Below are 22,393 nucleotides of genomic sequence, written 5' to 3'. Positions count from 1 at the left end.
ATACTTCTACGTAAAAAACAATTTACCTCATTTTTTGGTATTTTGACTATGTGCTTTCACTAATTGGGTGAAAAAATTCAATTTCTTTTATATTGAGGACATGTGCCTTTTGAATAAACTAATCATTTTAAATTAAAACCTTATTTTTAAAAAAGTATAGTTGCAGTGTGTTTTTAAGTATACTGATGTGGTCCTGCTCTTTTCTTTTTTGATGTCAAGTAGCTCCTGATTTTTTTTTTTAATTTGTACCTAACAGTAAACCTCATATTTATATAAAAATCCATTTACTAATTATTGGATTTTTGTTACAATTATCTATTCGAGCACAGCAAATGTACTTGAAAAACAATCATACACAATTAGGTACAGCCTTCACTAACTGAGCTTATAATTTTTGGAAAACAGAAAACTAAGAAATAACTTTTCTCTTTCTTCTCAGTAGTACTTTCAACTATTATAATGTTATAAAATTATTTTTTTAAAGAATTAAAGTATATCACCTTGAAAAGGAAACAAAATGCAGGAAATGGAGGGAGAGAAAATAATATATAATTCCTTCCTACAGTATTTTTATCTACCAAGAAGATAAAATAACATTACTATTATTATGTATTTTCTTTATCACATGAACATATTTGATAAATACAAAAGGTTTTAAGTAATATATACATAAATTAGAATGCATATTAATATAATGAATATCCAGAAACCTACCATTCAACTTAAGAATTTACTAGAAACATCCCTTGAAATGACTTTATTCCTCTCCTGTTTCATCCCCAACCTGCTCCCAAAGGAAATAACTGTTGTTCTAAACAGTTTTTTTTTTCTTTTTTTTAAGAGAGAGAGAGAAAGAGTAAGGGGGAAGGGGAAAAGGAGAGGGAGAGAAAGAGAGAATCTTAAGCAGACTCCATACCCAACATAGAGCCTGAGTCAGGACTCAGTCTCACGATCCTGAGATCATGACCTGAGACAAAATCAAGAGTCAGATGCTTAAATTTTTAATCCACTGAGCCACTCAGGCACCCCAGAGGTAGCTGTTATTCTAAACTTTGTATTGATCCACTGCTTTTGTGTGTGTTTTTCTCAGCTTTATTGAGATATTGTGTAAATGAAAGATGTACAATGTGTTGATTTAATACATTTATATATGGTAAAATGATTACCACAATAGGGGTAGTTTACACTTCCATCACCTTATATAATTACCATTTTTATTTTGTGGTGAGAATATTTAAGATCTATTCTCCTAGTAACTCTGAAGTATATAATGAGGTTTTGTTAACTATAGTCACTGTACTATATATATTAGATCCCCAGAACTTAATCATCTTATCACTGGATGTTAGTACTCTTATTTAACATCTCCCCAATCCCTCACCCCTCAATCCTTAGCAGCCACCATTCTACTCTCTGTTTCTATGAGTTCAATGTTTTTAGATTCTGCATATGTGAGATCATACAGTATTTCTTTTTCTGTCTGATTTATTTCACTTAGCATAATGCCCTCAAAGTCCATCCATGTCATAAATGGCAGTATTCCATAGTGTGTGTGTGTGTGTGTGTGTATACATATATATATTGTATATGTATATCTCACATTTTCTTTATCCATTCAACCATCAGCAGACATTAATATGTTTTCATGTCTTGGCTATTGTGAATAATGCTGCAATGAACATGGGGGTGCAGATATCTCCTTGATATAGTGATTTTATTTCCTTTGGATATATACCCAGAATTGGTACTGCTGAATCTTATGATAATTCTCTTTTTAGTTTTTGAGGAATTTCCTTGCTCTTTCCCATAGTAGCTTTACTAATTTATATTCCTACCCGCAGTGCATCAGGGTTCTCTTTTCTCTACATCTTTGCTAACACTTGTTATCTCTTGTCTTGTTAAAAATAGGCCGTCTAGGGGCGCCTGGGTGGCTCAGTCGTTAAGCGCCTGCCTTCGGCTCAGGTAATGATCCCAGGGTCCTGGGATCGAGCCCCGCATTGGGCTCCCTGCTCGGTGGGGAGCCTGCTTCTCCCTCTCCCACTCCCTCTGATTGTGTTCCCTCTCTCACTGTGTCTCTCTCTGTCAAATAAATAAATAAATTTTTTTTTAAAAAATAGGCCATCTATATCTTGGCTATTGTAAATAATGCTGCAATAAACATAAGGGTGCATATATCTTTTGAATTATTGTTTTTTGTTTGTTTGTTTGTTTGTTTTCTTTGGGTAAATACCCAGCAGTGGAATTACTGGATCATATGGTGATTCTATTTTTAATTTTTTGAGGAACTCCCATACTGTTTTCCACAGTGGCTGCACCAGTTTGCATTCCCACCGACAGTGCATGAGGAACCCATGCATTCTTCACATCCTCCTAAAACTTGTTCCTTGTGTTTTTCATTTTAGCCATCCTGATATTTTTTCCAACATTTTGGAAGCATTTGGGAAGGATCAGCATTAATTCTTTTTTAAATATTTGTTAGAATTTACCACTCAATAAATTTGGTCCTGGGCTTTTCTTTGTTGGGAGGTTTTTGATTACTGATTCAATCACCGTACTTGTTATTAGTCTGTTCATATTTTCTATTTCCTCAAGATTCAGTCTTAGGAGGTTGTATGTTTCTGGGAATGCATCTGTTTCTTCTAAGTTATTCAATTTTTTGGCATATAATTTTTCATAGTGGTCTCTTATGATCCTTTGTATTTCCATGGTATCAATGGTAATGTCTCCTCTTTAATTTCTGATCTAATTTATTTGAATGTGCTTTTTCCTATCTTAGTCTAGCCAAAGATTTGTCAATTTTATCTTTTCAAATAAACCAGCTCTTAGTTTCATTGATCTTTTCTAATTTTTTCTGGTCTCTGTTTCACTTATTTCTGCTTTAATCTTTGTTATTTCTTTCCTTATGCTAAGTTTGGGCTTATTTTGTTCTTTTAGTTTCTTGAGATTCAAAGTTAGTTTATTTGAGATCTTTCTTTTCTCTCAATGTAAATGTTTATCACTATAAACTTCCCTCTTAGAATTACTTTTGTTACTTCCCATAAGTTTTGCCATGTTATGTTTCCATTTGCTTTTGTTTCAAGATAATTTTTGATTTCTTTTTTGACTCACTGGTTATTCAGGAGTATATTGTTTAATTTCCACATATTGGTGAACTTTCCAGTTTTTTTCAGTTATTGATTTCTAGTTTAATTCCATTATGGTGGAAAAGATACTTGGAATGATTTAAGCCTTAAATTTGCTAGTACTTCTTTTGTGACCTAATTTATGATCTACCCTAGAGAATGTTCTGTGGAATGTGCATTCTGTTGCTGTTGGATGGAATGCTCTATATATGCTGTTTGGTCTATTTGGACTAAAGTATATTTCAAGTACAGTGTTTCCTGATTGATTTCTGTCAGGATGATCTATCCATTGTTGAAAGTTGGGTATTTAAATCCTCTAATATTATTGTATTGTTGTCTTTTTCTTCTCTTCAGTTTTGTTAGAATTTGCTTACTACAGTTAGGTGCTCCATTTTGGGCTTCATATATATTTATAGTTGTTATATCCGCTTGATGAATTGAGCCTTTTATCATTATATAATAACTTTTTTTGTCTCTGCTTAGAATTCTTGACAAAGTCTGTTTTGAGTGCTATAAACATAGCACCCCAATTTCTTTTGATTCCCATTTGTATGGAAATCTTTTTCCATCCCTTCACTCTGAGCCTATGTGTATCCTTAAAACTGGAGTGAGTCTCTTATAGGTAGCATATAGTTGGGTCTTTTTTTTTTTTTTTTTTCCAATTTGGTCACTCCATGACTTTTGACTAAGAATTTAATCTATACATTTAAAATAATTATTGATAAGTGAGGACTTACTAATGTCATCTTACTGTTTTTAACTATTCTGTAGCTCCCTTATTTTTTTCCTTTTTTTTGCTGTCTTCTTTTATAAATTGGTGATTTTTCTTAGTGGTATGCTGTAATTTCCTTCTTTTTATCTTTTGTGTATCTTCTGTAGGTTTTGCTCTGTGGTTACCATCAGGCTAACATAAAACATTTTATAGATACAATGGTCTGTTTTATGATGACAACAACTTAACTTCAATTGCATATAAGAACTCTACCCTTTACTTCCCTTCTCACATTTTATGTCTTTGATGTCATAATTTACCTGTTTTATATTGTATATCCATTGTTATTTTTAATAAATTTGCCCTCCTATCTCCATGGCTACTGCTTTCTCATGTCTTCTCCAGATTATTGCAATAGAATTTAACTATTTTGTTAAACCATCTCTTTAACCATCTTCTTCTCTACCCTATCTCAGGGTTATTTTTTTAAAATTTTACTTTATTATATAATGTTAATCACCATACATTACATCATTAGTTTTTGATGTAGTGTTCCATGATTCATTGTTTGCATATAACACCCAGTGCTCCATTCAATATGTGCCCTCTTTAATACCCATCACCAGGCTAACCCATCCCCCTAACCCCCTCCCCTCTAGAACCCTCAGTTTGTTTCTTAGAGTCCATAGTCTCTCATGGTTCATCTCCCCCCTCTGATTTCCCCCCCTTCATTTTTCCCTTCCTACTATCTTTTTCTTTTTTTTTAAACATATAATGTATTATTTGATTTGGAGGTACAGGTCTGTGATTCAACAGTCTTACACAATTCACAGCGCTCACCATAGCACATACCCTCCCCAATGTCTATCACCCAGCCACCCCATCCCTTTCACCCCCCTCCACTCCAGCAACCCTCAGTTTGTTTCCTGAGATTAAGAATTCCTCATATCAGTGAGATCATATGATACATGTCTTTCTCTGATTGACTTATTTCGCTTAGCATAATACCCTCTAGTTCCATCCACGTCATTGCAAATGGCAAGATTTCTTTTTTTTTTTTGATGGCTACATAATATTCCATTGTATATCTATACCACATCTTCTTTATCCATTCATGTCCATATTGATGGACATCTTGGCTCTTTCCATAGTTTGGCTATTGTGGACATTGCTGCTATAAACATTGGGGTGCACTACCCCTTCAGATCACTACATTTGTATCTTTGGGGTAAATACCCAGTAGTGCAATTGCTGAGTCGTAGGATAGCTCTATTTTCAACTTTTTGAGGAACCTCCATACTGTTTTCCAGAGTGGCTGCACCAGCTTGCATTCCCACCAACAGTGTAGGAGGATTCCCCTTTCTCTGCATCCTCGCCAACATCTCTCGTTTCCTGATTTGTTAATTTTAGCCATTCTGACTGGTGTGAGGTGGTATCTCATTGAGGTTTTGATTTGGATTTCCCTGATGCTGAGTGATGTTGAGCACTTTTTCATGTGTCTGTTGGCCATTTGGATGTCTTCTTTGGAAAAATGTCTGTTCATGTCTTCTGCCCATTTCTTGATTGGATCATTTGTTCTTTGGGTGTTGAGTTTGATAAGTTCTTTATAGATTTTGGATACTAGTCTCTAGGATTATTTTCTAAAATGCAAGCTAACCAAATCATTCCCTTGCTCAAAAAGCAGAATGTAAATTTCAAAATTCTAAGATGAATAGACTATATGTCCTTTCACCTCATTTCTCTCTAACAGCATCATGATGTTATGCTGTCTCTTATTTCTGGGACATACCAACTGGTATATTTTCTTATCATCTGTTAACACTCCCAATCCCACCCTGCTCAGTCTATCCCAGGAGTGGATCCCATTCAAATTTCAAGACTCAGCTCACCCAGGTCATTGTGACTTCAGCTGCTCTTGAGATAGTTCCTTAACTTATCACCATAAAGTCTCAGTTTTCCTCGTCTTTCTCCATAGAAATCCGAATTTATCCATGTAATGATGTTTATCATACTGTGTTGTAATCATCTACTTCATAATTTACCTCCTATACTGAGTTATTTCATAGGTCAGAGACAATATTTTGTGTGTTAGTCATCTTTATATTTTTAATGTCTGGCATAAAATGAGATACCCGTAATGTTAAGTGAGTGAATGGATGAATGAACACTGGAAATAAGAACATATGAAAACACAACGTTCTATCTTGATTTTATTATAAGGGCAGAATTAGAATGAAGGAAGAGGCTTATTCCTTATTTTCAGGAATAAGAACTCGAGATAGAAATTCATTTCTACTTTAATTATCTCAGAGAAAGGCAAGATCAGTAGTTGAAGACCAGCACAGTTAATGCTCTGTAAGCTGTAGAACTTAGCCATGTTTATCATTTTTACTATCCCCATGTGTTTCTCCACAAGGATGATTCATAATAACCCGAAAAAGAAAGGAGTTTTCTGCCTAATGTTAGGACCATCAAGAAAAAAAAAGGTTTAGGGAGATTATCCCACTTTGCAGTCAAACTGCAAGAGTAGAATTCTTAGAGAGGACAGAGAGGCAACAGACAAGAAGATTAGAGAACAGGCTGAACCCTCAGTTTTTTTCTCAGAGTAGGGGGTGGGGGGATGTGTTAGCCTGGTGATGGGTATTAAAGAGGGCACGTATTGAATGGAGCACTGGGTGTTATATGCAAACAATGAATCATGGAACACTACATGAAAAACTAATGATGTAATAATGTATGATGATTAACATAACATAATAAAATTTTTAAAAAATCTTTAAAACTAAAAAAATGAAAACACTGTGGATTGTAAAAAACAAACAAACAAAAAACAAAACAGGCTGAGTCCCTGTGACCCATAACCAAGAAAGAATGAAGCAGGGAGCAACTGAATGGATCCTTAGAGCTTACAAGAGCCCTGGGGCTGAGTGTCACAGGAAATGAGGGGCATTTTCCAATATAATGTTTTCCAGATAATGATTAACCAGATTTGAAAAACAACTTTGAACTTCATAGGGATTATATCTAGTCTTATTTCTCTTAGACTGAGGATGACTTATCTTGATTGTTATTATGTTTTGAATTGAGAAGTCAGGAAGAAGGTTCCTCAGCTTCTGCTTTTTAGAAGTAAGTGAAACAAAATTTCCTCCACATTTTCCTTTCCCTGGCTACTTTATTTGCAGACTCTTTTTTTGTTTACCCCACCCCGGATAATGAATTTCTATCATAATACCCTGTTTATTTTCTTTATGTAAGGTATCAAATGTAATTATCTTGTTTATATTTATAACTTTCTTTTTTTTTGTAGTTTTTAATTTTATTATGTTATGTTAGTCACCATACAATACATCATTAGTTTTTGATGTAGTGATCCATGATCCATTGTTTTCGTATAACACTCAGTGCTCCATGCAGTACGTGCCCTCCTTAATACCCATCACCGGGCTAACCAATCCCCCCTCCCCCCTCCCCTCTAAACCCTGTGTTTCTCAGGTCCATAGTCTCTCATGGTTCATCTGTCCCTCCAATTCCCCCCGCCCATTTTTCCCTTCCTTCTCTTAATGTCCTCCATGTTATTCCTTATGTTCCACAAATAAGTGAAACCATATGATAATTGACTTTCTCTGCTTGACTTATTTCACTTAGCATAGTCTCCTCCAGTCCCATCCATGTTGATGTAAAAGTTGGGTATTCATCTTTTCTGATGGCTGAGTAATATTCCATTGTATCTATGGACCACATCTTCTTTATCCATTCATCTGTTGAAGGGCAACTCGGCGCTTTCCAGTTTGGCTATTGTGGACATTGCTGCTATGAACATTGGGGTGCATATGGCCCTTCTTTTCACTACATCTGTGTCTTTGGGGTAAATACCCAGTAGTGCAATTGCTGAGTCATAGGGTAGCTCTATTTTTAATTTTTTGAGGAACCTCCACACTGTTTTCCAAAGTGGCTGTACCAACTTGCATTCCCACCAACAATGTAAGAGGATTCCCCTTTCTCCACAACCTCTCCAACATTTGTTGTTTCTTTCCCTGTCCATTTTTGCCATTCTAACTGGTGTAAGGTGGTATCTCTGTGGTTTTGATTTGGATTTCCCTGATGGCTAATGATGATGAACATGTTTTCATGTGTCTGTTAGCCATTTGTATGTCTTCTTCAGAGAAGTGTCTATTCATTTCTTCTGCCCACTTTTTGACTTGATTATTTGTTTTTTGGGTGTTGAGCTTGAGAAGTTCTTTATAAATCTTGGATACCAGCCCTTTATCTGTAGTGTCCTTTGCAAATATCTTCTCCCATTCTCTGGGTTGCCTCTTTGTTTTGTTGACTGTTTCCTTTGCTGTGCAGAAGCTTTTTATCTTGATGAAGTCCCAAAAGTTCATTTTTGCTTCTGTTTCACTAGCTTTTGGAGATGTATCTTGAAAGAAGTTACTGTGGCTGATGTCAAAGAGGTTACTGCCTATGTTCTCCTCTAGGATTTTGATGGATTCCTGTCTCACTTTGAGGTCTTTCATCCACTTTTGAGTTTATCTTTGTGAATGGTGTTAGAGAATGGTCGAGTTTCATTCTTCTGCATGTGGCTGTCCAATTTTCCCAGCACCATTTATTGAAGAGACTGTCTTTTTTCCATTGCATGTTTTTTCCTGCTTTGTTGAAGATTATTTGACCATAGAGTTGAGGGTCCATATCTGGGTTCTCTATTCTGTTCCATTGGTCTGTATGTCTGTTTTTGTGCCAGTACCATGCTGTCTTGGTGATCACTGCTTTGTAGTATAGCTTGAAATCGGGCAACGTGATGCCCCCAGCTTTGTTTTTCTTTTTCAACATCTCCTTGGCGATTTGGGGTCTTTTCTGATTCCATACAAATTTTAGGATTGTTTGTTCCAGCACTTTGAAAAATGTCATTGGAATTTTGATCGGGATGGCATTGAAGGTATAGATGGCTCTGGGTAGCATAGACATTTTAACAATGTTTATTCTTCCGATCCATGAGCATGGAATATTTTTCCATCTTTTTGTGTCTTCTTCAATTTCTTTCATGAGTGTTCTGTAGTTCCTAGAGTATAGATCCTTTACCACTTTGGTTAGGTTTATTCTGAGGTATCATATGGTTTTTGGTGCTATTGTAAATGGAATCGTTTCTTTAATTTCTCTTTCTACAGTTGCGTTGTTAGTGTATAAGAAAGCAACTGATTTCTGTGCATTGATTTTGTATCCTGCCACATTACTGAATTGCTGGATGAGTTCTAGTAATTTGGGGGTGGAGTCTTTTGGGTTTTCCCCATAAAGTATCATGTCGTCTGCGAAAAGAGAGAGTTTGACTTCTTCTTTGCCAATTTGAATACCTTTTATTTCTTTTTGTTGTCTGATTGCTGTTGCTAGGACTTCTAGTATTATGTTGAGCAACAGTTGTGAGAGTGGGCACCCTTGACGTGTTCCTGATCTTAAGGGAAAGGCTCTCAGCTTTTCCCCATTGAGGATGATATTCGCTGTGGGTTTTTCCTAGATGGATTTTATGAGCTTGAGGAATGTTTCCTCTATCCCTATACTCTGGAGAGTTTTAATCAGGAAAGGATATTGTATTTTGTCAAATGCTTTTGCTGCATCAATTGAGAGGACCATATGGTTCTTCTCCCTCCTCTTATTAATGTGTTGTATCACATTGATTGATTTGCAAATGTTGAACCACCCTTGCATCCTGGGGATAAATCCCACTTGGTCGTGGTGGATGATCCTTTTAATGTATTGTTGGATCCTATTAGCTAGGATTTTGGGATCCATATTCATCAGGGATATTGGTCTGAAATTCTTCTTTTTGATGGGGTCTTTGCCTGGTTTGGGGATTAAGGTAATGCTGACCTCATAGAATGAGTTTGGAAGTTTTCCTTCTGTTTCTATTTTTTGATACAGCTTCAGTAGAATAGGTATTATTTCTTCTTTGAATGTTTGGTAGAATTCCCCAGGGAATCCATCAGGGCCTGGACTCTTGTTTTGGGGGAGGTTTTTGATCACTGCTTCAATGTCTTTACTGGTTATTGGCCTATTCAGGTTGTCAATTTCTTCCTGTTTCAGTCTTGGCAGCTTATAGGTTTCCAGGAAGGCCTCCATTTCATCCAGATTGCTCAGTTTATTGGCATATAGTTGTTGATAATAATTTCTAATAATTGTTTCTATTTCCTTGGTGTTAGTCGTGATCTCTCCCCTTTCATTCATAATTTTATTAATTTGGGTCCTTTCTCTCTTCTTTTGGATAAGTCTGGCCAGTGGTTTATCAATCTTATTAATTCTTTCAAAGAACCAACTTCTAGTTTCATTGATCTGATCTACTGTGTTTCTGGTTTCTAATTCACTGATTTCTGCTCTAATTTTAATTATTTCTCTTCTAATGCATGGCTTAGGTGTCATTTGTTGCTTTTTCTCTAGTTCTTTAAGGTATAGAGTTAGTTGGTGAATTCGGGATTTTTCTGTTTTTTTGAGTGAGGCTTGGATGGCTATGTATTTCCCCCTTGGGACCGCCTTTGCAGTATCCCATAGGTTTTGGATGTGTTTTCGTTCTCATTGATTTCCATGAATTGTTTAAGTTCCTCTTTGATTTCTTGGTTGACCCAAACATTTTGAGCAGAGTGGTCTTTAGCTTCCAAGTGTTTGAATTTCTGCCAAATTTTTTCTTGTGATTGAGTTCCAGTTTTAGAGCATTGTGGTCTGAGAATATGCAGGGAATAATCTCAATCTTTTGGTATCGGTTGAGACCTGATTTGTGACCCAGTATATGGTCTATTCTAGAGAAAGTTCCATGTGCGCTCGAGAAGAATGAGTATTCTGTTGTTTTAGGGTGGAATGTTCTGTAAATATCTGTGAGGTTCATCTGGTCCAATGTATCATTCAAAGCTCTTGTTTCCTTGTTGATTTTCTGCTTAGATGATCTGTCCATTGCTGAGAGTAGAGTATTGAGGTCTCCTACAATTAACGTATTGTTATCAATATGACTCTTTATTTTGGTTAACAGTTAGCTTATGTAGATGGCTGCTCTCATGTTGGGGGCATAGATATTTACAATTGTTAGATCTTCTTGTTGGATAGACCCTTTAAGAATGATATAGTGTCCTTCTGTGTCTCTTATTACAGACTTTAGTTTAAAATCTAATTTTTCTAAAAGAAGAATTGCTACCCCAGCTTTCTTTTGAGGTCTGCTGGCATGGAAGGTAGATTTCCATCCCTTCACTTTCAGTCTGGATGTATCTTTAGGTTCAAAATGAGTCTCTTGTAGACAGCATATGGAGGATCCTGTCTTTTTATCCAGTCTGCAACCCTGTGCCATTTTATGGGAGCGTTTAGGCCATTCATGTTGAGAGTGATTATTGAAAGATATGAATTAATTGTCATCATGTTGCCTGTGAAGACGTTGTTTTTATAGATTGTCCCTGTAAATTTCTGTTGTAGATCACTCTTGGGGTCTTTCTCCTTTTACAGAACCCCCCTTAATATTTCTTGCAGGGCCGGCTTAGTGGTCACATATTCTTTCAACTTCTGCCGGTCGGGGAAGCTCTGCATCTCTCCATCCATTCTAAATGAAAGCCTTGCTGGATAAAGTATGCTTGGCTGCATATTCTTCTCAGAGCAGAGAGACCTCAGTCTGTTCTTCACTGAACTCTCCAGGCCACACCGTCTCCGTTTCTGTCCGTGCTGCTATAAACTGCAGCGTCCTGGGTTGTGCGCCCCTCCGCAGCACCCCCAGTCCTGCCTCCAGGTCGGGGCACGTCTCTGCCCTTTGTGCTTCTAAAACCGCCAGCCGCTCCCAGTTCTCACGCGCATGACTTGGGGTTTCCACTCTGGGGGTTGCAGTTCACTGGCAAGACCCCGGTGCACCAGGTTTCTGTTCCGGAGGCTGCAGTTCGCATGCGCGCGACCGTCGCTCTGGTTTCTGTCCGGGGGGGCTGCGGTTCACGTGCGCGCGATCCCACCGGTCTGGTTTTCCACCCCGGGGGCTGCCCTAAAGTCCTTTCCCCGATGCTACCGGTCTGAGAGTCTGTGCCCTGTCTGCAGCACGCGAGGCTGTCACTCACCGACGGTGTAGGATCCCCACGTCCAGGCACCCTCCCACCACCGTTTATCCTCCGATATCTGCCCGCAGGATCCCGGCTCCCCGCTTCGTACCTCAAAACCAACTGCCTGCAATATTCTGTTTGTAGAGATCCAGATCTTCTTACATCTCAGGCTGGTTTCGTGGGTGCTCAGAGTGGTCTGGTAGTTATCCAGCTCAATTCCCGGGACCAGTTGAAATAGGGTCCCCTACTCCTCCGCCATCTTTCCCCCTCCTCCTATATTTATAACTTTCTTTTTGCACCTCTCCTCCACTGAAATACACATCCTGGGTGGGAATTCATTTTGTTCAGTACTGTAGCCACTGCACTTGACACATAGTAGGCTTTCTTTTCTTTTTTTTCTTTTTTTAAAGATTTTATTTATTTATTTGACAGAGAGAGGCACAGCGAGAGAGGGAACACAAGCAGTGGGAGTGGGAGAGGGAGAAGCATGCTTCCCGCCGAGCAAGGAGCCCGATGCGGGGCTCGATCCCAGGACCCTGGGACCATGTCTTGAGCTGAAGGCAGACGCTTAGTGACTGAGCCACCCAGGTGCCACCATAGTAGGCTTTCAATTGATATTTTTTGAATATTAACTGAATATGGAGTCAGTTTGATATTAATAATCCCAGTTCTTCTGACTCTTCACCCTTTGCTTTTTCACAAGGGCCTTGAATTCTCTGAAAAGTCTTCTACCAAATATTTCTGGGAATCACATGAGATCAGAAAGAGTTCAAGTGAGCTTTGCCACTACTATTTCTCACCATTCTTAATGCCCTCAGTGGAAACAACAGCAATAACAAAAACAAACATCGCCTATGGAAAAGACCTTATCTTCTGATGCTCCAAAATAATTGATTACCTAGGACCTGGAGCTGGGATGCAGGCAGTAATGGCGAAAATGCCCCCTGTACAAATTTATACCAAACTTTATCTTCTGAATCTTAAAACATCAGTATGCACAGAGCTTCAAAATCTTGGGAGAACATTTCTAATGGACTCTCTGTCCATTAGAATCTGCAGACTGGACAGCATGGGTACCATGCCATCCATCTTGTTTACTGCTTTATTTTACTCTTTTGTGGGGCTCCATGCACTCAGCTCTTAGCCTGTAGCCACATAGCAAGACTAAACAACAATGATGAAACAAAGTCAATTTGTGCAAATGGATTCCTAGAATCATCTTCAGTTCACTAGCTCTCTGAGCATAGTTTGGAACCTCCATTTTACTTGTATCAGAACAATCCTCTGTATAAACATGCTGTTCTCCTTTGAATCTAGAAGCCTCCATTGCACATTATAAACATTTTCTTAAAAATAGAACTGCTTCAAAAATTGTAGAAAAATTATTGATAATATTTTTCCTAACCAAATTATCTGCCATAATAATCTCCCTGTTTATCAAGAGATGCATCCTAGTTAGAGAAAGGTGTAAGCATGGTAGGGAATGAAGAGGGATGAAGAGTGGTTCTCATTTTGCAGGCCCTTTTTAAGGTCAATTATTATTGAATGTAATATTTCAAATAGTGATTCAACCTATAGTATTTCTTATATTTGGATGGGGATCTCTGTTACTGGTTCCTTTGAGAGAGTCAGTCAGCTCTAGGTATAGATGGCGTTAGTGGCATTCAGGTTATATTTTCACAGGTCTCTAAGGGACACGGTGTAGTCAGTCTGAACTCCTCTCAAGATAGGGCTAGATTCAAAGGTATATTTATTTCCATCACTTAGAGGGGCCAACTTAGAGCCAAGTAGTCCCAGACTCCATGAATCCCTTGATGCGGCTTTATTCCCCAAGGTCCTTGGTAATGAATTTTACATGTTTGACCCCAAAAGAACTGGGTGAAACTAGGAATTCTATAGTTTGACTGGAATTTGACTGGCTTTTAAAAAGTTTTCTGTGAGGGGATGCCTGGGTGGCTCAGTCAGTTAAGCGTCTGCCTTTGGCTCAGGTCATGATCCCAGGGTCCTGGGATCAAGTCCTGCATCAGGCTCCTTGCTCAGTGGGGAGCCTGCTTCTCCCTCTGCCTGCTGCTTATGCACTCTCTCCCTGCTTGTGCGTGCTTTCGCTCTCTCACACAAATAAATAAATAAAATCTAAAAAAGAAAATAGTTTAAAAAAAAAAAGTTTTCTGTGAGACCAAAATTTACCTACTTTCATTTAGTGCTGTGTGAATCCTGTACTCCATTTACTGAAATAAATTTAACAATTTAAACTAAATCCATTGAGTAAATTTTGTCATTATCTGCAGATTCTAGCCCCAATGTCTATTTTAGGATTGTGTGAGTAACAAACACCATGTTAGGATTATTATGTTATTACTAAGTGCTAGTTTATATAATTGAATGTACATAAATTTCTTCATTCTAAAGGACTAGAAGAAGTGAAGTACTATTAAAAAAAAGTGTCAAATTTTATATATCCTAGAATGAAGTTATTTACTCAATCTGAGGTTACTGTGGTAGTTACTATAGAGACTAGAAATAAGATTTATTCATGGTTCATGGTCTCAAGATACTTACAGTCCAGGATGGGAGATAGACATGAATAATTTCAAAAATAAAGTATGACATGGTAGAATCAAATAGCTTTGAGAGTTTAGAGAAGGTAGATTTTCCTTTCTCATAAATTATTAGACTGACTTTCATGATTTTATATTAAAAGGCATCGTTTATTTGTATGGAAGAATGGGTATTATTTCTTCATGTGACAATGTAGGAAGGTTGGGTAAATGAAGGGGTGGTAGATTTCTTGGGGGAAAAATAAACACTTTCTGCACTAAAACAAGTCTGGGAGCTTTTTGTCCTATAACTAAAGCAAATTGAAATGCATTTTAATATAGTGAAGACTTTGAGAAATTGTGAAATAAATACACCATTTAGCAGAGAATTCCTCAAATCTACCTGATTATTTATATCCTTGTAATGTCTGTAAACATCCTGTGGGACAGGTGTTTCCTGATAGAGTATCATGCAATTTAAAACATGAGAATGTTTTAAATTGCATAGAGAATGGTAAGTTGCATTGAGAATGGTAAAAAATGAGCAAGAAAGATTTAGTAGAGTCAAATTTGCACTGCCTTGAATTCAAGACTCTGCAGTGCCATTTAAGTTTTTGGGTGATGGGGTAACCCAATCTGAGGATATTGTTGGGAGATTAATCCTGCTAAGTGCATCAAAGGGAAGCTGGATGTGTGGAGAGGTATGGGAGGCAAGCATGAGATACTGAAGATGAGACAGTTCCTTAGGGGACAGTGTGAGATGAACAGGGGTGTGAACTATGGTTCTTCAAAGAGAAATGGAAAGAAAGATGCATTCAAGAGCTATTAGAGAAAATTATGCATGTAGAAGAAAGGATTTAGGGTTTTTCAGCCTAGGAACTGTTATTACAATTAATAGACTTAAGGGAATTTAACATTTCAGTGGGGTATCCTTTTGAAATGTGTAGGAAGTAGTAAGAAATAAAGAATTATAACTGAGGAAAAGCATTGCTACAAAGGATAGAGAATTGGAACACACCATGTATAAAAGTGGTAACTGAATTTATAGAGGTAGACAATATTATGGAGAGTAGGAAAGGGAAGAGAGAATCAACAATACAGTCTTTATGAGAACCCACATATGTTGGACCTAAAGAGGAAAACTAGCCATAGAAGGAGGTATAGTGAAATAGTGAAATAGAAGCCGAAGTCTCAAGTTCAAAGTATAATTAAATATTGTTAAATACCATAGAAAAAAATTTTTTTTAAGATTTTTATTTATTTATTTGACAGAGAGAGAGACAGCGAGAGCAGGAACACAAGCAGGGGGAGTGGGAGAGGGAGAAGCAGGCCTCCTGCCGAGCAGGGAGCCCGATGCGGGACTCGATCCCAGGACCCTGGAATCATGGCCCGAGCTGAAGGCAGACGCCCAACGACTGAGCCACCCAGGCGCCCACCATAGAAAATTCTAATGAGATGAGCCACAATGGTTTTGGAGATTAGGAAGTCATAGCTCATTTTCAAGAGAAAATTTATTCAGTGAAGCTTGCAAGTGAAAGTTTCAAAGCAAAGAATTATGAGTAGGTGGTGAGAAAGTAGAGATTATAAGGAAAGCTGGCCCTTGCATGAAGTTTTGAAGTGAAAATGAGAGAAATATAATGACAGTACAAGGAAAAAACAGTAACTAGAGAACGTCATGCTTTCCTATTTTTTTTTTTTTAAGATTTTATTTATTTATTTGAGTGAGAGAGTGAGAGCAAGAGAGTGAGCCCAAGTGGGCAGAGGGAGGGGCAGAGGGAGACTCCCTGATGAGCAGGGAGCCCAGTGTAAGGCTGGATTCCAGGACCCTGGGATCATGATCTGAGATGCTTAACGGACTGAGCCACCCAGGCGCCCCACTTTCCTGTTCTTTTTAGGCTTGAGGAGATATACACATTTTGTAGACTAAAGGAAAGAATCAGAAAAGACCAATACGTTAAAAATTAAAAATGAAGTGTGAAAATTATTGGAGCCAAATCCCTTAGAAAGGCAAGAGAGACTTCATTAACAATGATAAGTAAATGAATTAGCATGAGAAAAAAGGATGTCTTTTTGTCTAGAACAGAACAAGAAGGAAAGGTTTGTTTGCCATGGGGGTAAAAGATAGGAATCCCATTTCTGCTGTTCCCAGGTTTGGAAAGTCCTAATGAGAAAGGGTTGCAGTTCACAGTTCTACCCTGGCTGCTTGTCGTGCTGTCAGTTAGACCGGCATGTGTGGGACTGGCAAACAAAAAGTCAAAAGAAAGCTTAGCGCTCTCTGGTGAAGCAGGAAGGAATGTAAAGGAGGCCTCAGGGCAAGGAATTAAGAACTCTTCCCTGGCCTGGGCAGAGTCAGAACAAATATGAGTGAATCACCTGGAATAGAATGGTACCCAGTGAGGCAGAAGTGTCTCTGCTCTGAGAGGGTGGGTGGATGCCAGGATCTATGCAAGAAGGACAAGGTGGAAACAAAATCAAACCAATAAAATGATTAAAAGGTAGAGAAATTAAATTAGGATTAAATTGTTTGGAATTATCAGTATCTTCCCTGGCCAGGTGGCAGCGAAACCTGAGAGAGGGAAGCCTCCTGGCCTTTAGGAGAAAGCTAAGTGGGGAGAAAGATGGATATAGTGTGCAAAGATGAAAAGGTTCTAATAATTTTGTTACTTCTCACTTGGTGTGGTGCAAGTATGTCATCTGTTCTCAGAGGACTGCATTTGTTTGTTTCTTTATTTTTGTGGGATTCACAGTCTTGACTAGTACTGTAAGGAAAGGAGAAAGGGAATGAGCTGATTTTCTTTTCTCTGCATTTGGGATGATGCTTCTTTCTGGTGACCTTCCAGAAGTGACAAGCAGGATCGAACCAATTGATTTATTTTCAGCAACGCCTGTAGCTCTCATCTAGGTTATATTTAATTTTGGGTTCATTTTTGTTCCAGTCAGCACCAACTTCATTATCAGTGTTCAGCACATATCACATAACAATAACATCAGGTTCTAAATAGGAGGGCTTGAAATTGTGAATTCTGGGGAGCTTCATAGTGAGTCTTCCTTAGAGAAGATCTTCATAGTGAATCTTGAGAATGTCATAAAACGGGATGAAAGTTTTCACTTTCAGCTCTGTCTCTTATTTCAGCTAGGTTTTACTGATCTTTTGTAAGAAATGACTGCAGTTAACGGTCCCCACCAATGTCAGTGTCAGAAAATTTATATATAAGTTTGACAAGAGGAATACCTTTTGGTGTTTGTAAGTAGTCAATTCTTATGCATTATTAATGGTATCTTTAGTGACTATTTAAAATTCTATTGAACATGATATTTTTACTGAACAATATATGATGATATGATTCCCATTTGGTAGTTGTATAATTTTTTTTATTTAAGGATATAGAAATTGGGCTAATATGGGAACTAAATATATATAATCTATGAGTTGAAATATTACATAGTTCTTTAAAATACTTTGAATATATAATGTAGGAGGTGCTGTTTTCATTCTATCTCGGGAAAATATCTTCATGTGATTTATTTGAAACATTGAGCCAAATTGTCCCAAATTTATGGGAACATACTCTGTTAAAGAACATGGAAATATGCTTCACTATTTTAAACTTGATAATGAAAAACCATTCAAACACATACCAGATCCTCTGTGGATCTCATATAATAATTTTTATGGAAACTAAATTGTGGTATGGGAATTGAATAAAATTCTAAGCACACTTAAGGAGCTAATACGTGGCCTTTAGGAGCGTCTTATATTTAAGCACACTGCCTAATCCCCTTACGTAATGGAATTCCTTCTTTCAAAAGAACTTTCCTTATTCAGCCCATAGTTTTTAGAATCTTGGAAAACTTGCTCAAATAATGACTGTCTGCTCATTACTTATTTTTGAATGGTGGTAGCATTTTTCCAGAGAAGGAAAGAAATTTGTATTTCACAGGCTAAGAAAGTCTATAAAATAGAACTATTTTAGTAGTGTCATGGAATCAAATAGAAACCGAAAGGGACCTCAGAGAACGCTTAATCCTGCTCTCTTTTTACAAATAAGGAAACTAAGAGCCAGTGTGAATGTCACTTGCTCAAGGGTGACAACACTTTAGTGACATTTATTGTGATATATGTATTTGAATTTTCCAGTGTTATATCTCTGTATGTCACATAAAGCAGGATACAGGATATGAGTCATTTTAATCACCACTTGGTCATTTTACATGTCCAACAGACACTATTCCTTTCTATCTAGGCTTATAGTACATTTTATAATATAACCTTTTTAAAAAATATTTTTTAAATTATTTGATTCTAGTTAGTATAAATAAGAACATTCTCAGTTCTTTATGAGATATGCCTCTCTAAATACACTTTATTATAGACAATTTAAGTTTACTAGACCTTCTAGCACTATTCATATCTTCTCCACCCTTACTTCCAACTTTTTTTTTAACTGAAAGAATTTACTGGTGTCTGACTTAAGCCTGTAAGAGATTTTAATAAAATCTCTTTTTATCCAATAAAATCCAAACCCTCGGTTTGGTCTTTTTCTCCTGCTTTTGTGACCTTTTGATTCAGTTTTTGCATTGAGACAGTGTCTTAATTTGAGAATCTTTTACCAAGCTAAATATGGGGAAAGTGTGTCTTATAACTCTGCAAGTCCTAGTAATACATGGATTGTCCCTTCTTCCTTTTCATCCCTGCTTGCAAGCGGATAAAATCTATTAATGACCTCATTGCCGCTGCTAGTGTTTATTAAATGTAGCTTATTAAAATCAGTTCATGCCATCAGAAAGAATGAATACCCAACTTTTACATCAACATGGATGGGACTGGAGGAGATTATGCTAAGTGAAATAAGTCAAGCAGAGAAAGTCAGTTATCATATGGTTTCACTTATTTGTGGAACATAAGGAATAGCATGGAGGACATTAGGAGAAGGAAGGGAAAAATGGGTGGGGGGAATTGGAGGGAGAGATGAACCATGAGAGACTATGGACTCTGAGAAACAAACAGGGTTTTAGAGGGGAGGGGGGAGGGGGGGATTGATTAGCCCGGTGATGGGTATTAAGGAGGGCACGGATTGCATGGAGCACTGGGTGTTATACGAAAACAATGGATTGTGGATCACTACATCAAAAACTAATGATGTATTGTATGGTGACTAACATAATATAATAAAATTTAAAAAAAAATCAGTTCATACAACCAACATTCTTTATCCATATCTCTTGTCCCCAAACCCCAACTGCATTGTGTACATTTTCCGCCTTCCAAGATATCACACACAAATAGTTTTACCAAATGTTTTGTCTCTGCCTAACAAATAACATGCTGTCATTTCTCTCACCTCTTCTAACAGGGTCCTCTCAACCATCTGCCCATCCCTGCAGCCATTGCCACACATTTTAGGATTTTGTTTTACACACACCACCTCAGATTTTATTGTTCTATCAAACAGGTCTAATATCTTAAGGCTTACAACAATAGACATCATTTCTTACTCACGCTACTTGGATACATGGGTCAACTTTTGCTCTGGTCGGCTCTTGGCTGAGCTTCAAACATATTCTCATTTTCACGGATCTAGGGACATGTTTTCATATTAGAAGGTAAAGGTTATAGGTATAGAGTCAAAACATGCAAACATACTTTACGGTGATTCTTGGATATGGCCTAAACTTTATTGGTTTATATCCCATTGACAAAGCATGTCCAAAGTTAGTGGGAAGGGAATATATTTTGCCTACAGAGAAGCATGGCAAAGATCAGTAGACCAGGACAGATACTTATGAATAAAAAATATAATTGTCAATTGAATTCTCTCATAAATGTATAGTAGAAGAAACAACCATCAACTTGATTAGGTTCCTAAGAGTTCCACAGCCCTTCCCTTCTAAATTTTATAATCCTGACTGCTGATACCATTTCCCTGAATCCACTGGATGCTTAATTTTCTGTGGGCTCTAGCTTTTGTTTCCTCTTCCTATTTTGGCAATTACCAACCAATTGAGTGTCTCCTGGAGTCTCTGGGGAGGGACCCAGCTGAAATGGGGGGAGGGAGGGCAAAAATCCTAAGCAAGTGACTAAAAGTGAAGCAAGGATTGGAACAGGTAAAATCTAGTAGGATGGAGAAAGGGTGGCAATATATGAATGCCACCAGCAGTCCATGATTGCAGAGTAACATGAAGATGGTAGGACGTGTGCAGTGCTCAACTCTGTGAGAGCCCCGTCCTAGAGTGAAACCACTGCTGCAGATAGACTCAAAAACAGATACTCGACATGATTGAATTTCAGTTTCATTGTCTGCAAGATGGAGACAATAACTACTACACAGAATAGAAAAAACACATGTCAGAGTGTCAGGTGTCTTAATCAGTGATGTTTACTTGTAGCTTCAGAGGCAATGTTATAACATTTTAACAAATGCTATTTATGTGGGTAATTGATAATCAGCAAATGTCATTTGTATCTAAATTGATGCATGGAGACCATCTCTGGGTATCTTCTCTACAACTTATAGAAAAGCCTCATAATTTCATTTAGATATAACTAAAAACAAAACAATATAAAACAAGACAAAAGAAACAAAAATGGAGGTAAGATCTTTAAAAATATAGCTTCCAGTTTCACTGTATTACTTACAATAACCATATTTGAATTGGTTGTAGATGAGTTAACCTATTTTTCAAAGCAGACATAAACCCCAAAATTAGGGCAAATAATTAGATGTGTAAGATTAACTTAAGTTATTTTACATATTAAGATATTATAATGTTATTTCAAATTAGTATAATTAAAAAATACATTTTTTCCTACAAACCTCACCCTAAGACTATGGCCTATGTATTTTTTTTTTAAGTAGGCTCCATGCCCAGCGTGAAGCCCAACGCAGGGCTTCGACTCACAACCCTGAGATCAAAACCTGAGCTGAAATCCAGAGTCGGATGGTTAACCGACTGAGCCACTCAGACACCCCGTATGTACATTTTTAATTCATCTCTTTTGTCACATATTTTGAAGTTTGCTATCATACAAGTTTATATCATCCTTTTTTCACTGAACATTATTTAATAAATATTTCCCATATTATTACACAATTTTCATAATTATCATTTAATATATGTATAACAGTCTGTCAAGTGAATGACAGTAATATATTCACCCACTTCCCAAGTTTGCGCATTAGGTTGTCTATAGTTTCCCCATACTATAAACATGATTACTCAAGGGAGAGAGGAGGCAGGGGTTTTAGAATCATGAAACTATGCTGACAAGGCATTGGGTGACAAAGAGACATGTCATAGATGGAACTAAATGTTTTCAGGATTCTAAAAAGAGCAGTGCTTCATAGGAAGCTTCAACCACCTGGTGGGCAGAGGAATCAGTAGACCAGGGGAGCTTATCTTGGTGAAATGGAAGACTATATTACTTCGTGCCTCAGGCCAGATTGACTCACCTTGCTTTGCTACTATTTCTTAATCCTGCACCCAATGGTATTGTATTTTAAAGAAACTTCTAGGGGATTCTAGCGTATTTCTGAATCTCATAATTGGTAGCATGAGATCTTATGGATTTTTTTTCTTTACTCGATTTTTGAAATGGGCTTTTTGATAGAAAAGTGAGAAAGGTATTCTCTGACCCTGTAATCTTCCTAGAAAAATCCAGGAATTTTTTTTTTTAAACACCCCTTAGTGCCAGTCTATTACCTTCTTTTCAAATTGAAGAAAGAAACAAACACCAGAAAATCTTTGAAGACTAAATGCAAAATGGAAGACCCAAAATCTGTTAGAGAGAATTCCATTTTTTCCAGGTTGACCAGAGAATGTCACTGAATATGAAAGGTGAGAAAGATAATCTGAATGGCTTTCCAACTATGCTCCAAGGAATTCTAAGTATTTTAAGAGGAACCTTAGGGACAATTTCACGGAGGGAGTCAGGGAATGATAATAGATAGAGATTTAGGATCTTTATGACTCCCCCAC

The 22,393-nt window shown here is 37.4% G+C and overlaps 1 protein-coding gene across 3 annotated transcripts in view; it reads left to right on the top strand.

Annotated features, from left to right (window-relative positions):
* SLC16A7 (solute carrier family 16 member 7) overlaps window positions 1-22,393 on the top strand; it is a 171,322-nt gene that overhangs the window by 74,126 nt on the left and 74,803 nt on the right. Inside the window, exon 1 of one of the 3 annotated variants that reach the window (XM_035002258.1) lies at window positions 21,348-21,387. The exons of the other annotated variants lie outside the window; for them this stretch is intronic. The gene's annotated coding sequence lies outside the window, so the exon portion shown is untranslated. Of the gene's footprint in view, window positions 1-21,347; window positions 21,388-22,393 lie in introns of those variants that run through there. 3 annotated transcript variants of the gene reach the window in all.

Source organism: Mirounga leonina, unplaced genomic scaffold (assembly GCF_011800145.1).
Source record: "Mirounga leonina isolate KUSES-001 unplaced genomic scaffold, KU_Mleo_1.0 Mir_126, whole genome shotgun sequence".
Lineage (NCBI taxonomy): Eukaryota > Metazoa > Chordata > Mammalia > Carnivora > Phocidae > Mirounga > Mirounga leonina.
Note: the sequence above shows the minus strand (reverse complement) of the source record. Positions and strands in the feature narration are given on the sequence as shown.